Source organism: Diceros bicornis, chromosome 39, assembly GCF_020826845.1.
Source record: "Diceros bicornis minor isolate mBicDic1 chromosome 39, mDicBic1.mat.cur, whole genome shotgun sequence".
Taxonomy (NCBI): Eukaryota; Metazoa; Chordata; class Mammalia; order Perissodactyla; family Rhinocerotidae; genus Diceros; species Diceros bicornis.
The window spans coordinates 22,225,537-22,231,536 of NC_080778.1; positions in this window are offsets into that span (position 1 = coordinate 22,225,537).

Genomic DNA, 6,000 nt, shown 5'->3' on the forward strand with positions numbered 1-6,000 from the left:
TCACCCACCTGAATAACCCAACATCAAGTCTTATATATTATCATTTTATGTCTCTAATCTGGCACGGATTAGCAGCAGAAAGGAAACATATGTCTATAATCTTAAAACTAGAAAGACACACACTGCAGGACTGCTGTGTCAGTAATTTCCGTTTTCAAGAGTTACACAATGCTTAAACAATAGTTATCTTACTGAGCTACGGTTCACTTAACCTCACAGTCCGGCCGATGATTGATGAAGGGTCAAGAGGCTAGCAGACTTTGGGTGCACAGCACTTCAATCCTTTATCAAAGATGGCACGAGGCCATGTACTACAATAACGGAACAAATACTTCCTTTTGCCATACAGTAAATTCTTTCCTCTGATTGGCTAAAGCTTCAGCCCATGGTTCAATAGAGTGAAAATACATCCTATCGGTAGCAAAACACATTTTAAAAAGCAGTCACTTAATTCCTGGGCCAAGCGAAATGTCTCCATCCCTACAGTAGTTAATAGCCAGGTGCATTTATTTGCCTCCTTATGCTAAAACATTCACTAAAAAGTCCATAAAGAGACTGCTGAAACCCAACGTTAGCGCCTTTGCACGACTGTTTCATGGAGGCACACGCTTATCTGTAAAGGCAATTAAAACTTTCAGCATGTGCATACTTCTGGAACATATAGAATGTTCTAATTAGAGAGAATATTTGCTATGTGGCAAACCACACTATTATATACATTTATTGGAAGTTAAAAAAAAAAACACTATCAAATCATTGTTATAAATTAATTCAGAATTAAGGGGATATATCTATTTTGAAAGAAGATAAGGAGATAAAATATTCCTCCAGATGTTTGGAATTCTGGCAAATTGGATTTGTTATGGTAACTGACAGGTGACCAGAAAACATTTTAACCCATATTGTAGAAAAACCTTATTTTTTTCATAATTGAAAAGGACAATGCAGTGCCTCTATAAATACAGTATCTTCTCCTTTTTGCTGTGATTCTGAACATCCATTTAAAATTATAGAATAATATAGATTTAGTTCAGGCAGAAGATTTGAATATATATTGAAAATCATGGTTCTCAGCCAGGGATGATTTTGCTCCCTTGGGGACATTCGGCAACACCTGGAGAAATTTTTGATTGTCAAGACTGGGAATGGGAGATACTACTGGTGTCTACTGGGTAGCAGCCAGGGATGCTGCTAAACATCCTACAACGCACAAACGGCCCCCTACAACAAAGAACTGTCCAGACTCAAGTGTCAACAGTACCAAGGTGAAGAAACCCGAGGCCTAGGCGTTGCTTCAGAAAAAGTAAGTCACTGTCACCTACCCCTCCTCTGAAAAATAAAATGCATATAGACCAAAAACACATCATATTATAGCTAATCAAAAAATTTTTTTATGAAGTCCAAGTTTTTTTGGGGGGCGGGGAAATTGGTCCTGAGCTAACATCTATTGCCAATCTTCCTCTTTTTCTTTTTTCTCCCCAAAGCCCCAGTACATAGTTGTATATCCTACCTGTAGGTCCTTCTAGTTCTTCTATGTGGGACACCGCCTCAGCCTGGCTTGATGAGTGATGAGTAGGTCCATGCCCAGGATCCAAACCCGCAAACCCTGGGCCACCGAAGCAGAATGTGCAAACTTAACTGCTATGCCACCAGGCTGGCCCCAGTTAATCAAAATTTTAACACATAAAAAAAATTTCTTATTTGACAAACATATATTCTTCCAACTATATACAAATTTCTTATTCAGAGTAGAAAACGATTTCATAAAAATAATGTATTCAAATGTAATACTAAAATCAATTCAATCTTTACTCATTAACATGCATGAAATAATTCTTCTAATTTTAAAATTTGCTCTCAATATTTTTAAAATCTGAAGCACTATACTGAATTTTTTCTGATCATCTGATTTTTAATATGACAAACAGGACACCCAGGAGAAGGAGAAAATCGAACTTTTAAAGCTGTGTTTAATCTTAGAACCGAAAAAAAAAAAAAAGTAAAACTATATTATATAACAAGTAGCATTTTAAAAGTGTACACTTGAATTACTTACTTAAGTCAGACTAGGGTTTGGATCATACACATTAGTAATTTCACTAACTTCAAGTTTATCAACACAGTGACTCAAAAAAGGGTTAAAAATGTATTCATACTATTAATTTTGTATGGTCAATCACTCAGTAGGTGTTCATTACCTTCCTTTCTAGCAAAAAGGAAACACTGACAATTTCTCCCACAGAACACTGATCCAAAATGGCCCTTCACAGAGATGAAACACAATCTTCACTCAGAGGCCGCAAGGAGATAGGGGACGCTTAAAACCTTTGAGCAGCAGGGGAAGGCCAGCCCTGAACAGCTGCAGGTCGGTGCTCTCAGTATCACAGAAGGAGGTCCCCCGGACCCCCACCAATAACCCCCTGGTCTGCAGCAGCACAGGACTCTCTGCTCCTTTGGGATTCAGCACCAGGATTATTATAAATATGAACATTCTTAAATAGCAGAGAAGGACCAGGGTATGGAAGGAAAGGAAATTCCGCCCAAGTCCAGGAGGTCAGCTTCTCTGACCTCACTGTATCCCTCACTGGCCACCTGTCGGTGAGCCAGTCATTGAGGGTCTCCGAGGTACAGTTCCTATATCTGTAAAACAGGGGTTGTTGTGAGGATTAACTGAAATAAACGTATATAAAAGAACTTTTAAGCTGCCAAGCACCATAAGGCACGTGAGATTGTTTCTACAAAGGGTGACCACAGCCCCACCTTCTCTGTTCTTCCACGCCCATCCTTCCGCTCTCTCCCCACCCCTCCCTGCTCTCTTTCTCTTCCCCGCAAGAGACATACCATCAAACTCAACCAAATTCCATCAATTAGAACTTAAAACAGTATAAGAGACAGTACATTTCATCACTTCACATAGCATTTCATTTCACTTTTTAATCTATATTGAGTACAAACGGCTTTAGAGGCATTATTCCATTTAAGCTTCACGACCACCCTACCACATCATAAAATTACCCCTATTTTACAGGTTAGAAAACTGAGGCACAGAGAGATTAAACACTTGCCAATTTTCAGCCAGCTAGAAGTGGGGCAACCAGGACGAGAAGCACGAAAATTTAATTCCAGAGCCTGCACTCAACTACTACCAAGAACAGCCTCTCATCTAAAAATGAAGTTATTTATAAAATCAAATATCAGTTTTTGTAAAGTTAGCCTGACAGCGTGCAGATAGCCAAACAATGCACAATTACACGCCATGTAAACCCACTGAACCTTCTCCCTTCATAAGCCTCCCCATCGCCTCCTTTCCCGACAATCTTGGTCAGGACACCGATAGCAAGACTGGTGAAATCAATGTTTTGCCTAAGACGGGGTGACATCAGCAAACCAAATTTCCTTAATTTCAGGGAAAAAGTAGTTTCTCCACTGAGAAAGTCACAATCATCTCTGCCATCACAGAAGTGAATTACTAGGATGTTTGGTGGGATAATGCAAAGCAGTGAACATGTAAAAACAATAACAACGATAATAATAATAATACATGTGGGCCTGGCCCGGTGGTGCAAGCGGTTAAGTGCACGCGCTCCACTGCGGCGGCCCGGAGTTCACCGGTTCGGATCCCGGGCACGCACTGACACACCGCTTGGCAAGCCATGCTGTGGCGGCGTCCCACATAAAGTAGAGGAAGATGGGCACAGATGTTAGCCCAGGGCCAGTCTTCTTCAGCAAAAAAGAGGAGGATTGGCATTGGATATTAGCTCAGGGCTGGTCCTCCTCACAAAAAATAAAAATAAATAATAATAATAATAATAATAATAGTACATGCTTATTCATAACACCTCCTAGCTTACAGATGATTCCATATACATTATCTCATTAGATTTCCATTATTCAGCCATGAGGGTAGGAGAAGATTTGCAATATTAGAAGGAAAAACACAAGTCAGGTGTCAGAATAACCAAAGAGAGAACTGGTGTCTTAAATTCCCAAGGTTCTTATTCACTCCACGGCCAGAAATGCAATTTTGGAGCTTCTGAAGGGCCAGAAAAGAACACAGATTTTGTGATTCCACAATAACTTGGAACATTCTTATTTTTCTCTTAAGGAAAATAATAAAACAAAACAAAAGCTTTAGAAAAATAATTCTATCTGCGTTTTTATATTATAAATAAAATCATAAAAATACAAATTTTACCTTATGGAACACACTATGTGAATAAATTCGAAACTAAAATCACAGAAATACATATTTATAAAAGTACAGGCTGCATATGTTTACATTCACACCCTATTTGGTCCCCTTAATTTTGATCTCTCAGCTCTCCAGTTACTACTACCCCTTGAAGGCAGATACAAATGATTGCCCTTTGTCTATTTCCCCAGGCCTAACATAGTACTCCGTACATAGTGGGGACTCTGTGGAGCCATGGATTGGTTAATTGATGGAAATCAGGCTGTTAGCCCACTACTACAAAATAAATGGTCTTAAAAATATATTGTTGAAAGCACACAGACAAGCAACCCTAAACTCAGCTGAAATGCAACTTTGAGCAAGAGCGAACCACAGATTTAACAGCACTGCAACAAAAACGCTCCTTTTGAATTTGACAGCTCCCAGTCATTCAGGCCCAGAGTAACACGCAGGGAGCAGTCCTCTAAAACTACTGTGGTATCTTCTGAATCACTGCCATTACCCGAGAAAACCCCAGGAAGTGGTTTGACTGAGGAGCTGGACCCGCGTGTAGGTATCAGCTGATGCCTCTCACACATACGCCCAAGTCAGTAACAATGGGGCCTTGTGAAACCAGGAATAACCTTCCCTTATCTTCAGCTGTTTGGGAAATCATTTCTAACCCAGTGAGTATATAACTTGGGAACAAGTCAAATGGTTAATTATTCACTGAGAGTTTAGTAATTAATCTGTTTTAGACAAAGAACCTGAAAAGTCAGACCTGAAGAACATAAGGATGTCCAACTTCTAGAACAACAAGTCTTTGGAACCACTTCCAAAAAGCAGCAATCTTTCCTGAACAGTCATGACCAACCAAGAACAAAGACTAAGCGCAGGCAGCTGCTGGCAAAAACAGATCCAAAGGAACAGGGATTTCATAAAACCCTTCGAACTCAATTTATTTTAAAATATAAATTGATGCCATCTTTTTCTGTGCAAGCAAATGACTGGTGAAGATCACAGTACCCTATGGTGAAACACCAGCTGCTGATGAGTCTGGGGGGTGGCGAGCCAGTGAACTCACCAGAAAGGTTTCAAAACCGTAGAATATCGGAGTCAATCCTCATTTAAACAGCATTCACATCATTACCTAAAAACAAAAGGAAAAAGTCCGTCATCCTACCAAACCAAAACTAAGGAGATATTGTGATTGATCTAAACACACAGGTCTGAATTAAATATTGACCCTTTTCCTGCAATTGAAGTTAGACCTTTTATGGTCAATTTTAAGGGCTGAAGTAAGATTTCATGCAACACTGGGTTTCTTACAGTTCATCAATTTCCCATTTGACATTTTTCAATGTTTTATTCCAATAGTTCCCATCCCTTTGACTGAAGCACCCCAAATCCACTGTTTCTCTATATTCCCAGTCTCCCCAGTCCCAACTTCTGTAGGTATAATTCTCTAGGGGATCTAACAAAGTAATACTAGCAGCCATAGGACACAACTTTTACAGCACCCATATCAGCAATGTTCCTCTAACAGAAAGAATTTGCAATGCCAATCCTAAAGCATTGCACGGCAAACCTTTTTTATAGACACCACACAGCTTACACGCGGTATGAGACTGATGCACGGGAACACAGAACGAGATTCAGCAACCTTCAACATCCAGCAGTGCACTCAACAAGTGCTCTCCCAGCTCTCCCATGCAAAACTACAGCAACCTGTCGGGAAATCCTTTGCATCTATTCACTAGAAAAAAACGGCTATTTGCCCCAAACAAGATATTTATAGAAGCAGACTTTTTTCTCATCTCTACTTTTCC